We start from the raw sequence: 17,523 nt of genomic DNA, 5'->3' as shown, positions 1-17,523 counted from the left end.
ACGGATGCAACACAGTGCCATTTTCAAATGCATTTCTGCAGCTAAAATGGTGCTTTACCCACAGAAATGGGCTGTTTTAAAACTGCCTGCCCAAAATGCAGGGATCCTTACGTGCATATGGCCTGTGTGCATGCAACAATGACAATAAATTTGTATTTAAATTTCACCTTTTGTGACACTTCAAGTCGGATTACATTCAAGTACAGTAGGTATTGCCTTATCCTGAGAGGGCTTACAATCCGGGAGCCTAACTTTTCAAACCTATCCACGCTCCAGCATTTGCACATGTAAGTGGTCGCGGGGAGATTAATGCTGGCATTTTATAAAATACAGCGTATTTCTACTCCAAAAGTACGCACGTACGATTCAGTACACATGAATATTTCCAATGCAAGAAAACACTTCCTTTCTCTACCTATTTGATAACATACATTTGTATAATTTAGACACAGAAAAAACCAAACAAACCATGTACTGTGCAGGATAACCCTGATTTATGCACGGAGGCTGGTATTTTATTTAGTATGCGCAGACACAGTTTTGCAAATACTTGTGTGCGTACTTGGACTCGCCAGTTCGCCGAATCCTTCTCCAGTACACCAAGACCCTCTAGCGCTTCACCCTGAGCCCCCACCAAAAAACTGCAGCTGAGTCCAGTTTCACTTGCGCCGGTCAATTAGCAGGGTGCAAAGGTGCATGAACAGGTGTGGTAATGTCCACTTCCGCAGCATCTCCCGCAGGCGGTTCTGAGCTTGACCCAGAATGTCCTTAGCCCACCCTCCTTCTTTTTCCCTCTGCTAAAATATCCGCCCCGGAACCGAAGACGTGCGCATGCTCGTAACATTTCCAAACCAGCGATTACTCGCGAGCAGGCTTCTTACGCATGTATGTGCTGGTTTTACTTACCAAACCCCTTTGAAAATTCACGCCCAGGTTTGTACCTGATGCAGTGGGGGGTGGGGGTGTGAAGTAATTTACTTATTATATGCAAGAACCTGGGGTTCCGATTTACCTTAAGAAGAGGAAAACTACAAGTCCCTGCCTGCCGTTGAGTAAAACCTGTCCTGAACATCTTGGGCCTGTTGGTAACCCTAACGTACTGTTAGCCGGTGGACAAGCCTGAGTAAGTCCCATGGTTTAACTTGTATTTTAATTTCATGCTTCCTGTTAATTAGTTTTATTATTTATATTTATTATATTATATATTCTATTACATTTAAGACCTGATCTGCTAAGGTTTTTTCCCCCATTCTGGGGGTAATTTTGTAACTTCCCACATTGACTCAAAGTTAATTACCTGTGATCTTTGCACCAGCTTTCAAAGGGAACATGCACATTTGAAAATTATTCCTGAAAAACTACCAATGCGCATTTACATCTGATAATCTGTGTCTGTGGCTTTTCCAAGAAAGTTTGCACACTTTTTTTTAAAATTTAAAAGCAGGCGCACAAATGCAGACCCGTCTGCTGCTCTGTCCTTGGGCACGCGTCTGCTCAGTGCAGGTAAAAGTGCACATATATAGGCCCTACCCATATATATTCGTGTGTGCCTACCGGGGGGGGGGGGGGGGGCAGTGCTCCAGAAGCCCATTTCCTTCCCTGGTATATCTGAACACAGCTTAGTAAATCGGGACCCTTGGAGCATTAAGTGTAGCCCTTGAGAAACATGCTTAGATGCCTACCAGCCGCATGCAGATCCCTGCAATTTGTGCCAAATCTTAGATTTTCTTTAAAGGGATTGTGACAGCTGTCATATTTATACTTAATTAGACTTTGCTATTTTTGCAAATACCTTCTTTGCCTGCAATAAAACCTACTTAAGTTGCAAGTAAGAGGGCCAGCCTCAGCCCCAGTGGATACAGTCGGAGAATGACATGCTTGTAGTCCGTGCTGGAAAACGTTGGGCCAAGGAACGACGGAATGCGCACTGGATGTCTTGACAGGCATCCAAAAGTAACAAGCTTACCCCCCTTCTTGTGCTCCTAAGCAGGGTGCTTGACTGTGTTACAGAGCGATCAGAAAATGATGCTATGAACGCACCAATATTAATCTGCAGCCGTTTCCTCTGCTTTCTTAAACATGAATGGGGATTCTTGTCTCCTTCTGTTCCATGAAATGCCCTTGGTCATGGGGTCATGCTCCGTGTCAAAATCTTGACCGCAGGGATCAGACATAAAAAAAAGCCTTGTGAACTCAACGTGAAGACAAATCAAGCACTAGTACCTCAAATCTTCGCCTCGAGTCAAAAGCTTTTTCTATGTCAACAATATTGACTTTGTTCCCTTGGAAGGAAGCAGAGAGATATTTCTCTATATGTTCCACTCACTCACACAAAGAAAACAATTTTGGAAATAGGAATGAAGAAAGACAGAGGTTACAGGAAATGGTAGACATTTTTTGTTGAATTAAACCATTAGGACTGACCCAAAACCAAGGAGAAAGAAAGGAAACAACTGGATACATTTAGGTCACAAGTATGAGCCAAACAGGGACCTGAAACCAATTAGAATAAATGAGTGTTTCTTTTTTATCATGACCACCGTGCCTGCTCCCATGATGCTTTGCTCCTCATTGGAAAAACAGATGAAGAAACTTGTTTTCACTATTAGAGTTATTAAGTTAATGCAATTGTCAGGGAATTTCTAAACTAACATCTGTTGTGATTAAGAGTTCATCAGCTCTGATATTTACTGAAACCAAAAGCTAAGCTATTTGCCTCGTTCCATATTCTGCAGGAAAAGGATTAAGTCACTTGCATATTTATTTGTGAGCCATGGGCTTGCATTTTTATATTAATGCTTTCTGGGCACTATCTTTTTGTAAACCTAAGTGTGATGACGTTCGACCTTTCTCTAGTACGCATTCCACGTGCCGGAATCACATTTCCCAGACCACTCTAAAGATGCTGAGGTGTGGCTTAGGCGTACGGCAGGTTCTGTGCTGAGGGCGTTCCACAAGAAGAACGGTGACTGTGCTTAAAACCACACAGCTCACTGAATGTGGGTCACGTCATCCTTAGGAGCCTTTGTGCATTAGAAGTTGAGTTGAAATTGTTTTAGCATAAGCTTTCTAAATGCGCTTGCCAAAACATTACTTAGCATGCGATGTATAAAAATTTAGCATGTGCTCTAAGAAAGGCTCTAGTAGCATACACGCACTATTAGACTGCACGCTAACCCAAAAACTATTGTCAATAACAATTTCAAAGCTGTTTCCCATAGTGAAATAGTCTTTTAATTGCAAAAATGGCCTTTTACAAAATTGCCAGTCCAACATGCATGTGTATGATTTGTATGCACATATGTTTACGTGGACTGAGAGGAGGCATTCCCAAGGACACAGATTGGGGAGGGATTTGCATTTATGCATGTGCTTTTCGATTTTCAAAAGTATGCACTTACATTTTCCAGAAAACATTTCCAAGCATATAATGGCAGGTATAATTGTGTGCTGGTAAATTTGGTGGAATCATTTTAAAAGTGAAATTGTGTGTGTGTGTGTGTGTGTGTGTGTGTGTGTTCACTTTGAAAACTGGTGCCACTTACCTGTGGGTTTTGTTTTAGCTTTATTTTTTATTAATTATAACATACTTATCAAATATAAAACATATTAGAAAGAAAATAAAGAGAAATTAAAATTAAAAAGAAGGAAAAAAATAACACATTTAGCCTATGTTAGTCCTCTATATAATATAGGGTGGAAAAGAAAAAAGTCCAGCGGCTCCAAGCCGAATCTACATAATTATGCAAAACATAAAAGAAAAAGATAAGCCAGCACCCAGACTAATACATTGCCTTTCCAATATGAAGTCAGTTTTAAGAAACAGGAGATGACTAACACTGAGTCTGGCGTCTTAAGAATTCCCTCAACTGAGAGGGGTCATAAAACAAATACTCAGACTCATTCAAAATAACAACGCATTTGAAAGCGTGACGAACAGTACAGGATGCACCTAAAGAAAAAACCTCAGCATCTCATGGCAAGAAGCTTCTTCCTACGGCCCTGCGTGGCCTTCGCCAAGTCAGGAAATATCCACATTTCTGTCCTTTAAAGAGAGAGACTCTCGATGACGAAAGAGCAAACCAGGAATATGATCTCAGTCTTCTACAAAGGCAAAAAGATACAAGCAAAGTAGCTCGAGTGATCATCCGAGTTTTTCAAAAACTCTGATAAATTAGCTGATTCTTGTTCCCTCTGAGTGGAAGATTTATTAGGCAAATAATCAATTCTTGAGAAGGGAGGCGGCATTTGCGTGCAGATTCACGCACCCTTATAAAATTGTGCACACATACACACACACGTATTTGATATCATGCGGGCATATATGCGTGTATGTTATTAAACGGTTGCGTCCATTCACGCAAGCTGTCATATGCGCGTACATGTGCGCCCACGTGGCAGTTTAAAAGTTACTGTCCCTGTGAGAAAATAAATAAAAGGAGGAAATATATTGAGTTTCTGTAGCTAAATAAAAACAACCAATTAAATTATTATAGAAAAACCTTAGAAAACAGCCAAGTGGTTTCCTAAAGTTCAGATTTCCTTCTTGAGTTGTAAAGTTAAAGGCAAAAAATTCCATAATGATGGGGTGAGAAAGGAGAAGCTCATTCCACGTATTCATTCAAAACAAATTTCTCTAAGTGAGGGGAGTAGAGATTTCAGGCTAGTGATACGGAATTACTGCATGACAAAGATAAAACAGTCTTTGGTGACAATAGTACTTTAAAAGTTAAGCAGAGGATTTTGAATTGGATGCGAGACAATATTGGGAGCGAATGACGCTCTTGTAACAAAGAAGTCACGTCATCAAGCTTATGTTTACCAAAAATGAACTCGGAAACTGTGTTTCAAACTAATTGAAATTGGTGGATTGAGTGAGAAGTGAGACCATGAAAAAGAGTGTTACATTAATCGAGCCGTCTGAGGATAAGTGCCCAAGTCAAGGTTTTTAAATCAGGAGAGTCTAAAAATAGTCAAAGTCGATGAACAAAGTGTAAATAGAAAAATTATCAAGAAAATATGGAACCTAATGTTCAAAGTGGTGACCACATCTTTTAGTTTCATACTAGAGCCTGCCATTCCTGGAGAAGGATAGTCCTTAGGATTCTTATATCTATAAAACCGCATGGCCTTTGATTTGTCAAGGCTAACTTTAAGTTTATGCAAAGAAAGCCGGATGGAAATCTCAAACAGGGATTAAAATGAGACAGAGTCTTAGGGCCGGATTTTCGGACGATTTATGCACGTAACCGGGCTTTCGCGCGCTGGGCCTATTTTCAAAAGGCCTGGCGACGCACGTGTAAGTCCTGGGGCTTTACTAAAGGAGCGGGAAGGGGGCAGGGTCAGAAACTCCCGGCATAGCGGTCATTTGTTGCTGTGCGGGGGATCGCGCGCCGGCTCTTGGCCGGCGCAACTTGATACCAGACTGAGTCCTGTCTCACAGTTTCCAGTCATGGTAGGGTTCTGGTCTGGGGGGCAGAAGGAAGAGGGTGGAAAGGTTTTACCTTAAGGACCATGAAGTGCCTGAATTATAACTTTGTCACAAAGACTCCCCACACAGTAGTATTGTTAAAATAAATAAATAAATAAATAAAATGAAGAGCTCCATTTTCAGTGCATTTGTCCAGCAAAAACGTTGGGATATAAAATCCTTTCAGTCTGACCACCCTTGACATAGCCCAATAAAAACATCCCAGTTTATTCTAGGGTGGTCCGGGGGCATCCTGAGGCAGAGCACCAATATCTGGCTATATCAGCTGAATCATCTTGATTGTCATCCTTATCTGGTTAAGGTAGCCAGTTAAGTTTAGAACAGTTGAAGAACAGTCCAGCTAGCTTTAAGATGGTCAACTACATTCAGCCCTCACCCATGCCACTAAATATCCTGGCTAAGTCTGCTGGATACGTTTATCTGGCTAACGCTCCTAGCTGGCCACCAACTGAATATGGACCTCAAAGTGCTTACTGCAAAGCATTCTCAGAACGTATTATTTGGCACGTTGTACATGTCAGACAACTGGAACCATGACTGGGGGGTTTGTACGCCTTTCTAGCATCCTCTCACTTCTCTCCTAGGTCTTGTGTTCCTGTTTGGACTGATGTGGCATTCCTCTCCAAGGACCCGATTCTAGGCCTGGGCAGAGGGAGCACATGAGGAGGGCCACGGACCACACAAGGCCCCATGACCATCTTCGGGGTTCCTGCACGAGGGGAGGGGGGAGGGGGAAGCACACACATTTTCAAGGTTCTTAGGGTTTTTGTCTTTCGGGGGCCCTCCACACCCACTGGTCAATCACAGCAAAAAATCACTGGTCACTCACAGCTTATTGCTCAAAATGAAGTCCTACTAAAATAAAAAAAAAAAAAAAAAAAACAAACTGATGGCAAAACACAAATCTAAAAATCAGCACAGCTGCAACTCAATTCAGAATACAAAAAAGCAAAATCTCAGTCTCTTTCCCTTAAACAGGTCAGCTCTTTGAAGAAGGTACCCTCTCTCACCTTGGGCACTCTCAGTACCTGTTTGGCAGGTGCAATCTGTTTCTCCAGTGTCCTTTTCTCTTCCTTTCTCTCTCCTGTGGGTCTCAGGCTGATTTTTAACTACACAAGTTTTTGACTCTGGTGCCTTTCCTAGGCAGGTTACCCTTTCTCCTGACTCCTCCCAGTACACCAGTCCTCCAAACTCTGCTAGAACTTCTTCTTCTCTCTCTGACTTCTAAACTTCCACCATGGCATTTTAAACCTCTCTGGGATCTGCTCCGTGGGAGACAGGTCCTATGGATCCCCTCTGGGGAGAAGTCTCTAGACAGTGACACCACATAGGACTTGGGCTTAGGATTCTACTCCTTACGTGGGAGCCCAGCTTTTTATACCATTACTTTTCCCCTCTCAGTGGGGAGTGGTGCATTCTTCTTGATTCTCATTAACATCACCAAAGGGCAGAGGCTGTTGAGACCTCAGACATACTGAGGGCACTCAGAGCAGCTGAAGTCACATCCTGCATGCCTCTAAGGGGCAGGGGCATTTTCTTAGGGGCAGGAAATGGCACCCCCTGTACATTCTTTTCCAATGCTTGATCTCTAACAGATCACCAGATGGACATCTTTCACTTCGCCAGACAAAGGTGCACCAGGATTTGCCTCCTTTGTGTATTAGCTAAGCTAGCTTGATCACCTCCTTGTCCTTTCCTGGTCAAACAGAAGATCTCCAAAACTGCTTTTTCCAGTGGTGGTGGTAGCCAATGTTCATGTATGCACAGGGCTGATGCCCCACATCTATTGGGCAGTGACTAGAATCTCAGGCAGCTGAAAATATAGGTTCTGTTTACTGCTCCAACCTTTCCCCTCCAGGTAGGGAGCAAGAGGAGAGGGGCTGGAAAAGGAAGCAGAGCAAATGTTTCTTCTCTAAGGTTTCTGCTCCAGGTTCACTCCTTCACTTCCTGTCCCACAGACAGGGTGGGGGTGAGACTGGAGTAAGCACCGCAGGCAACATGGAGAGAAACCGGAGGCGAGGGGATGCAGAAGACAGCAGAGAATTTGTTTTATGTTCTGCCGTGTCCACTCCAGCCTCATTCCTTCCCAGCCTCATTCCTTCCCAGCCTGTCATCTTATTTCAACAGGCAGTAAGAGATGCTGAAGAGGAGAAGTTGGAGCAGGCCCTCACACAGCCTGTGATCACAGGACTTGGCATTCAGCAGAAGGCAGACAGAGAGAGAGAGCAGGAAGGAGGTTCTCTGGAGCATTAGGTGGTTTATGGGGAGGGAGAAAAGGTAAATTCTGAAAGGCTGGCGAGATGAAGATGGGGTGCATGCTGGTGTTATAAGAAGGGTAATGGTATGAAAAGATATCTGTACTGGGGAGAAGGGGGTGATGTGAGAGAGAGTTAATGTCAGGGGACACATGAGGTGGGGTAACCACTGGGAGGATCACGAGAAGGGGAAATGAACCTGGTTTCCTCCCTGAAAACTTTAGCTCCCTGAGGTGACGAGAGAGAGCCAGGGTATGGGGGTGCTTCAGAACCAAGTAGGAGGAGCTGATGTGTGTCGGAGAGCACAAGACCCGATTAGAGTAAAAGATAGAAGAGGAGTGGAAGAGAAGGAGCACATGAGTGGATAGAGGGAGAGAAATGATGGTGATTTAAAGGCAGGGAAGAGAGAAATGAAGAATAATGAGATAAAGGAAAAGAAAGCTATCAAGAGAAGGGAGGAAATGATGAAGACAGAGAGAAGACAAATGAAATGGAAAGGAGAACCTGGAATAGAAGAAGACAATAAAATAGAGATGAAGATCAACACAAAAAAAACCCTCACCCAGATAGCAAAGATAGAAAAAGCATTTTATGTTCAGTTTAGGGATTAGAATATGTTCTGCAGTGTTCTAGTAGCTTTATGGCCCCTGATTTATACTGGATTTTCTACATTCTATAATAGATTTTATTGGGTCAATAGGAGTGGTATCCAAAAATGTTGTACATGAGCAATCAAGACTACATAGGACCCTTCTTCAGATTTATTTATTTATTTATAGAGTTTTTTATACCGTCCTTCGGTATAGCCAATTTTATCATTTGGTTAACATGATTAACGTGAATATTACCTCTGATGTGACATCTGAAGAGGGGAATTATATAGTTTCAAAAGCTTGTGTACAATATTTTTAGATAATTCATATACTGATGCAGTAAAATGTTTTAGAATTTGCCAAAAATCCGGGGATTGGAATATACATTTTCACATTAAGTTATTATATGTTCTATGTACAATTTTCCATTTTTTTCACCATTCCCTTCCTAATAATTCCTAAAATTCTGTTTGCTTTTTTGACTGCCACAGCACACCGAACTGACAATTTCAATATATTATCCACTATGACGCCTAGATCTCTTTCCTGGGTGGTAACTCCTAAAATAGAACCTAACATTGTGTAACTACAGCAAGTGCATTACCTTGCACTTGTCCACATTAAATTTCATCTGCCATTTGGATGCCCAATCTTCAAGTCTCGCAAGGTCCTCCTGCAATTTAACACAATCCGCTTGTGATTTAACTACTCTGAATAATTTTCTATCATATGCAAATTTGATTTCCTCACTCATCGTATTCCTTTCCAGATCATTTATATATATATTGAAAAGCACCGGTCCAAGTACAGATTCCTGAGGCACTCTACTGTTTATCCTTTTCTACTGAGAAAATTGACAATTTGATCCTGTTTCCTGTCTTTTAACCTGTATTTATTTATTTAGAGACTTTTATATACCGGTATTAGTGGGGACATCATACCGGTTTACATTTGAACAGCAGATGGAAATTACATGTTAACAGGGAGTTACAACTGGGAGGGGGGTCACACAAGTGCAGAGTAGAAAATTAACTTATCAACAAGTAAACAAGGAGTCCTAAACAATAATTAACGAAGGGGGGTCCTTAATATAAGGAATGGAATAGGCTTGCCTCTGCGGGGGTTAAAGAGTGCAATCAATATAGGGAGGTGAATGAGACGAAGAATGAAGAGTTAGACCTATGCGGGGGCATGGTAGGTGAAGAGGTGGGGGGGGGGGGGTAGTCTGGATAGGCTAGTTGAAATAACCAGGTTTTTAACTTCTTTTTGAATTTGAAGGTACATGGTTCTAGGCGTAAGTTTGAAGGCAGGGTGTTCCAGAGTGAAGGGCCAGTGATTGAAATGGCTCAGTCACGTGTGGTGGAGAGGTGGGCTATTTTGAATGGGGGTACGAGGAGGGTGCCTTGGTAGGCGGTTCTGGTGGGCCGGGAGGAGTGATGGGTGTTGAATGGAATGTCTAGCCATTTGGAGTTCATTTGGAGTTGTGAACGTGGATGGATTTGTGTACAATGGTCAGGGTTTTGTAATGAATACGGGAGGGGATGGGGAGCCAATGAAGGTCTCTGAGGATAGGTGTGATGTGGTCAGATCTACGGGTGTTAGAGATGATCCTGGCAAATGCATTTTGCAACATTTGTAGCGGTTTTATTGTGGAGTAGGGAAGCCCTAGGAAGAGTGCGTTACAATAATCCAGTTTGGAGAATATAGTGGCTTGGAGCACTGTACAGAAGTCTTGGGCATATAATAATGGTTTAAGTTTTTTAGGAAATTGAGTTTGAAGAAGCCGTCTTTAAGTATGGCGTTAATGTGGTTCTTCATGCTTAGCTGTTGATCGAGGAGAACTCCAAGGTCCCTTACATAGGGTTGGGCTGTGGTAATGTTGAGATTGGGGTCATTAGCCAATGTAATCTACGAAAGGACATTGCCTCCTATCCCATGACTTTTTAGTTTTCTTAGAAGCCTCTTATGAAGGATTTTGTCAAATGCCTTCTGAAAATCCAAATACACTACATCTACCGGTTCACCTTTAGCCACATTTATTTTATTTATATTAGAAAAAGAATCTATCAGAAGAAAACAGGATAAAGCATAAGCATTGGCAAGTTAATTATAAGACATTGATAAGACAGGCTAAGAGAGAATTTGAAAAGAAGTTGGCCGTAGAAGCAAACACTCACAATAAAATTTTTTAAAATATATACAAAGCAGAAATCCTGTAAGGGAGTCTGTTGGACCGTTATATGATTGAGGGGTTAAGGGGGCACTTAGGGAAGATAAGGCCATCGTGGAAAGATTAAACAATCTCTTTGCTTCGGTGTTTACTGAAGAGGAGGTTGGGGAGATACCCATTTCAGAGATGGTTTTCAAGGGTGAAGATTTGAATAAACTGAACCAAATCACAGTGAACCTGAAAGATGTGGTAGGCCAGACTGACAAACTGAAGAGTAGTAAATCACCTGGATTGGATGGCATACACGCCAGGGTTCTTAAATTAAAAAAATGAAATTTTAGACCGATTTTAATTAATTTGTAACCTATCATTAAAACCATTTGTTGTACCCGAAGACTGGAAGATGGCCAATGTAACCTCGATATTTTAAAAGGGCTCCAGAGGTGATCTGGGAAATTATAAACCGTTGAACTTGACTTCACTGCTGGGAAAAATTGTGGAAACTCTTTATAAAGAATAAAATCACAGAACATTTAGATAGCCTGGATTGGCCACTGTTGGAAACAGGATGCTGGGCTTGATGGATCCTTGGTCTGGCCCAGTATGGCATATCTTATGTTCTTATGACTTAGTGTACACACTAAGCTTTAGTGCATATTGACCAACTTGCCCACAACAACCCAAGAAGTCTGACCCTACCATGGCTTTGCCTGATTGCATGTATGGAAATGTAGCTCTGCTTTTCTGAGGGAAATCAAAACTCTATGCCTGCAGTAGGGTAAAAACTAGAACTGGATCAGCATCAGTTTAGCTGAACTGGGTGCGTTAACAACCCTAGTTACACTAGGTAAATCAGGATGCATGGCAATCTGACATTTGTTTTAATTTTGTTCATATTTGGAAAACATGTTTTCTTTTTATAAACAGAAATTACTGTATGTGCTCTGAAAACGTGTCTGGTTTTTGCTTTGCATAATTTCAGAAACTTGTTTTCAAACATTTTCCAGATTCCATGCAGTGCTAAACTTCAGAAATGTGAATTCAATTTTTTTCGTGTCTGAATTTCTTTTGTAGTTGATGCTTGGTTTTGTTTTTCATATTTAACACTGTTTTGATGTTTTAAAATGATTTGAGCATGCAAGTGAAATTCAAACCTTTAAAATTTCAACAACCTACATATTTTCATGGGCAATACAACTGTCTTAGTCCTTGTTACCATCAACTTTTTCCTAGTGCATTGAATGTTTGCCCAAAAACGTTCATAAATAATTTTTTTACCTTCTTATGTATACAGGACAAGGGTAATCAGAATTCTTTTTAACTGCTTTGAGCCCGTTATAGCACAGTACAGCTTATGTTGCTTGAGAAAGAGGGTTATAATGCAAAGTTAAGAACCTAAGGTATTCAATTTAATAATATATATGATAACAGCATCTAGCCATAAGGTAAGTCACATTGTTACAGAATTCATGTTACAATGAACCCACAGCTTGAATCAGGAGGGCAAAGAGTTTAAGTGACTTTCTTAAGATCGCTTAATGAGCACTGGATAGGAGGAACTGAACGTGGCTTTCCAAACTCTAACCACTGTGCTGCATTTGCCAGCTCTAACTAGTTTATAACTCTGTGGTTTTGAAATTAAAAGTTTTGAGAAAACAGACCTTCTCATACAAGGGAAGGCTGTACTGCTAGCCCATGTCATGAACACACGCTCTATGTGGGATAGGAGATGCGGATGGTTAGCTGATCCAGTGAGCTCAGTGGCTGACCATCCCCCCGCTGCTATATAATCCAGACCACACACACTTGTGTCTCTAAGACATCTGCACTTTGAAATCAAATACATGTTTCTGTATGTTGCAAACAGCTTCAGATCCATAAAGATCTCTATGATACAGTATGGTCATGTTAGAATTTTTTCTTTTCACAGACTGCCTGGTATTTCAGATGTTCGTCATGCTAGACACAGGTCTGACGTTGGATCCCTGTGCAATGTAAACGTGATTGAGAAATTGACCATAAAAGATCAAAATGGCAGAGTTATTTAAAAAAACTCAGAAGGTTGCAATATTAAAGGAAGGCTCATTGGTTGACTGTATCTTCCAATACCACCAACACAGAACAGCATTGGCCTTAAATTTTTTGGGAAAAGCTAACATGGGCACATAATAAAGTCCCCTAATAGCTTTTAAAGCACAAATTAATAGTTAGAAGTTAGTGTGGTCACCATTAAATTCTATTAAAAATTGGCCTGCTCTAATGTTGAGTAGGGAAAAAAGGCCCTGGTAGTAAATATACGGTACATATATACATTAGGGAGGTTAATGTGTTGCTCTAATATACATCACAAGTCTATTGTTGAGGGTCTCATTGGCATCCAATGACTCTTTAGCTTTCCAGCCTCATTAGAACCTGTCTCCATCTTGCCCTTTGAAAGGGGAGTCCCAGGTTGGTGTCATGAACCTTCATTTGTGGCTGCCAAAGCTTTATTCTGCTGAAGTCTCTTCCCCCCTTCCTCAGCCCAGCCATCTCAACATCATTCCTCAACTGAGGGACATAGACCCTGATTCCCAGCAGAGCCAAAGTGCATTCTGCAACCACTCAGTAGAAGTCTCAATGTGCTGGAGGCTGTGATGGTCCTGCCTTGACCAACTCAATGATCGACAATTGGTTCTGAGATTCAAACTTTTTTCAATAGTTTTTTGTTTGTTTTTTTTTTAAACAGCAGTCATACTTAGATTCCTCAAAATGTTATCTTCCTTGTTTTTGGTTCTTCTGCTTCCTCATTGAATTTAATTGCTTGATCTCTTTTTTTTTGTCCATATATATTTCTTATAATTTATAAGCCTCTGTTTGTAAATAGACTGGACTCCACATAATATAAATATAATACATTCAATGTCAATCTAGATAAAGACCTTTTGAAATTCTTGGACAAGTAGTCTTTTGAGAGAGGATATCATCATTACCCAATAAGTTTACAATTTGACAAACAAGACAAAAATTTACTTCAGATCCTATGACCCAAAAGAAAATGAGAATACAGTCACATTAACTTAAAGAAAGGAATAAAAGCTCCATTATCTGTGTCACTATATTAGTGGTGTTATGATATGGAAGGTGGATTTTCACATAACTTTCTGAACAAAATGTATGGTCTTTTTATTATGGCCAAACGCTTGTTTAGAGATCTCCATTGTTCTTGCTGTATTCATGCTGTATAAATTACATTATATTGCTTTCTCAGTGTGATGCCCACCTGGAGTCTTGACAAGAATTGTCCCATTCTAAAGAGTCAGAATTTTCAAATATTTTAACCACTAATACCTCTTCAGAGAACAAGAGACTTTCTGATTTTATATTTCTTCCAGGAATGATGTACGCATTTTGGCTGTACTGATGCTTTCAATGATATATGACATTATCGGCATGCACATCAATATTCTATTTTACTTTTCATGGAGTGCTGTGGATCTCAGTATTCTCTGGAGAGAGGCAATCTGTCAAAAAATGGGATTCAAACATTAATTGAAAAAAAAAAACCCCCAGAACACAAGTTAGCCCCAAAGCTGCATTTTATGGTTGAAATGACAAAAAAAAAAATTGTCAGGAAAATCAACCGCTTTCCTTCTGGCTTTCAGTTTCCGACTGTGATGGTCAGGAAAGAAAATGAAAGAGCTGGCTTTTCTCTTCCATGCTTCGGCGACCCTGATGTGGTTGCTGAGGCATTGCTTAAAAACACAAACATTACGGCACATATGTAAGCCTGGTGTAGAGTCAAAGCAAGTCTTAAAGCAGCATGGAGACTTGGAAAAATATATGCTCTTGCAAAAGCAGCCATGTAGTAATCATTTTTAGTAGAAGTGAAAGGAATTCATTTAGGGGGGAAACTACTTTCTCCCCCTGGATTTGAGAGTCAAAGTTCATGTCTAGATTGTAGCAAGGTTTCAGATGAAAAGTTTTGAGCAGTAAGAACTTTCAAAACATTATTGATATTTTGCATCCACATCATTTACTGTGTCTTGAGGCAGAAGAGTTATGTTGGCATAAGGACTCAAGGGTTGATTCATCCACATTTGAAACTTAGAAAACTTTATGGTAGAACGTTTTTCACTGAGTTCAGCAAGTAAAAATAATCACAACCCATGTTTAAAAAAGTGTCTCAGAGGACCTGTATGTCTTAGTGAAAGTGATTAAACAGGTTTTTCAGCCAGCCCTGCTTGGAATCACATATAGTACATTATCACCTTCGTTGCAATATAAATAAACGTATTATCCCGCATTCTCATGATCTCACCAATGAAAGTGGAAAAGAGGAAATCACAGACTATGGTCGCACCTTGATGTCAGTTTTGTCTTTGTGATGCATTTATATAATATTTTTATGGATTGTGTGTTTACATATCTCCTAGATCAGTACATTGAAAATATAATTAATAAATTGACAATTTAAATCTAATTAAGGTCAAGAAGCCAAACATCTTTGACCAGTCTTCAGGCACCACAGTGCCTCATTTAAATTTGTTAAAAAACATTTGTGCAGCTCAACTCCACAGAAATCAATAGAGAAAAAGAAACAAACTATACAAATCTTTTATTCATGTGAAAGATGTCACCAAGTTGTTCCTTCCATATGCATCAGGGTCCTTACAGACATTGGATGTTTGAGATCAAGAAGTGAGTAGGAGTGGTTTTTAGATGCCTTCTAAGGGGTGATTTCACAATCATTAGCCCACTTTGTCTCATGTTCTGTCTTAAGAGGATGGATGAGGTTCAAGGGAGGAATACTCGGCCTCCTAGGTTATGGAAACAGCTTGGATATAGGAGGAAGCAAGAAAGGACGAGAGGTTCAGGATAGTGAAAGAGGAGTTAGCCCCATATGCTTTGGTTTTATTCAAGAGGTACCTTAAGAAGTTGATTTCCAAACAGCCCACATATCTCTTGCCTGTAGGCTTTAGGCAGAATTTTCAAAGCAGATTTATGTACATAAATCCGCTCTGACTATTCACAGGTATGTGTGTAACTGGCGCCGACATACATGCGCAAAGTTACATTTGCATGTATCTTTACATGCATGCTTTCAAAAATCGAAAGTACAGTATGTGTTTAAGTTCTGTCCCTACCTTGACTACACTCCCCTTTGTCATGCATGTAAAAGTGCACACAAAATGGCTTTTGTGCACACTTTCATGCTCCCAACCCTTCCAGGCATTTTTTAAAAGGTATTAACATGCATAAAACTAGGGTTTCTACATGTAAATCCTGTTGAGAATTACCTCCAAGAATCTAACAAATCGATATTTTTTGTTGGGAAACAGAGGGAGGTGTACATGACCTGAGAGTTGTTCCTACAGAGGACTGACCATAAAGGTGAAAGTTTGCAGAGTTTCTGTTGAAAGAACTATCAAGGAATTTCTGTTTTTCTACTGAAGGAGGAGATCTGTGCCACAAGTTCCAATCAGGAAGTTAAAATCCCAAGGATGGTCCATCTCTAAAGAGTATCTCTGCTCCTTGATAGAAGAAACCCCTAGTGTGGGCAGAATGTGATATTTTGACTGCATCCAAGTGAGCTCCTGCATCAGACTTGCCACTGGAGTAGGGTCTACACATTGTAGGAAAAAAAGTTGTATCTAGAAGAATGCTAAAAACAATTATAGTCCAACTCCATATCTCATCTAGCACATGGGTCTGGAACCTGGCCCAAGCACACTTTTAAGTCAATCAATAGCTGTCACTGTTGAGTAATATCAGGGATACCCTCTTTCCAGGCACTATAATCGTCTCTGTCCTTAATTTTAATGCAACTTCACATCTCATCTAGCCCATTGTTCTGGAGCAATATCTGGGATACCCTCTCCCCTCTGGGGACTGTAAATGTTGTCTCTAGATCACCTACAGAACCTGCACACCCAAGGAGAAGGCGCTAGTTTCAAGATTTAAGCCCAGGTCTCCCACATGGTAGTAATGAAAGTCAATAGTTTAATTATTCATTTCAAAATTAAAATAACATCTTTACAACTCTTGGGGAGGCAGTAGACATACATACAATATATTTGGGGAAAAAAAGCAAAAGAGTTCTCCTTTTAAGGGCATTATCATGAATGCATGAAGGCCTGTAATTACTGTATAAAATGTCTGTTTGAAGTATATAATTAACTGCTTTTTGTCTAAAGCACAGCTGCCTGTTCAGGAAGTTACCTTTATTTATCCATTTACTTACTTATTTCTCAAATTCATTTTGCAGCTGTAACTTCCAGTCAGGTCTGTCTTCCTTTTGACAGTACGGCTTGTTTTAATTGGAAGGTAAATGACTGGTGAATACAGACTAATCACGCCGCTGGGAATTTCTCCTCGTGACTGCTAACTGTGTACCTTGTCTTTCCATACATGCAATAGAAAGGTCATTTGAAAAAGGTCTACTATAATAATTTTAACATATCATAAAGTCAGGATAAAAGCAGAAGAGAGCATCCATTATTCTGCATGTGTGCTTAACGGCTTGTGGTTTCATCCAGGACTTTTTTATAATAGCCCTTTGGAGATTACTTGTAAAGCATGCATCCATTGGTTCAAATGGACCAATTTAAAGTATAAATTGTGTTATTGCACATTTGAAAACCCCAAATAACTCAAGAGATGCAAATAACCGAAATAAAGGCAAGCTCTGATTCCCCATAAATATCCAATCTGTGCTGCTATTAGTGCTGACTGGCATCCTTGTGGCAGATTTAATCTGAGCTGGGTATTTGTTCCATGGAGTGTGACTCGTGGGTTTTAGCTGTCACAGAAAGACCAAATAAAAGAGCAATAATATCTTTGCCCAGAGCACTGTACAATAAGCCAATCGAAGAATGGGAGCTGTGGTTTGAAATCCAGTGTGGATGTTTTGGGAAGTTTTCAACATAATGGCAAAGTTTTTATTTCTTTCTGATGGGAAGATGCATTCAACAACAGGGTTATTTTGTGTGGTAAAGTTAAAGTAGAAGCTGAGCCTACTCTGAACTTTTTCTGGGT

This window comes from Rhinatrema bivittatum, chromosome 10, assembly GCF_901001135.1.
Source record: "Rhinatrema bivittatum chromosome 10, aRhiBiv1.1, whole genome shotgun sequence".
Lineage (NCBI taxonomy): Eukaryota > Metazoa > Chordata > Amphibia > Gymnophiona > Rhinatrematidae > Rhinatrema > Rhinatrema bivittatum.
This window is presented reverse-complemented; position numbering follows the sequence as displayed.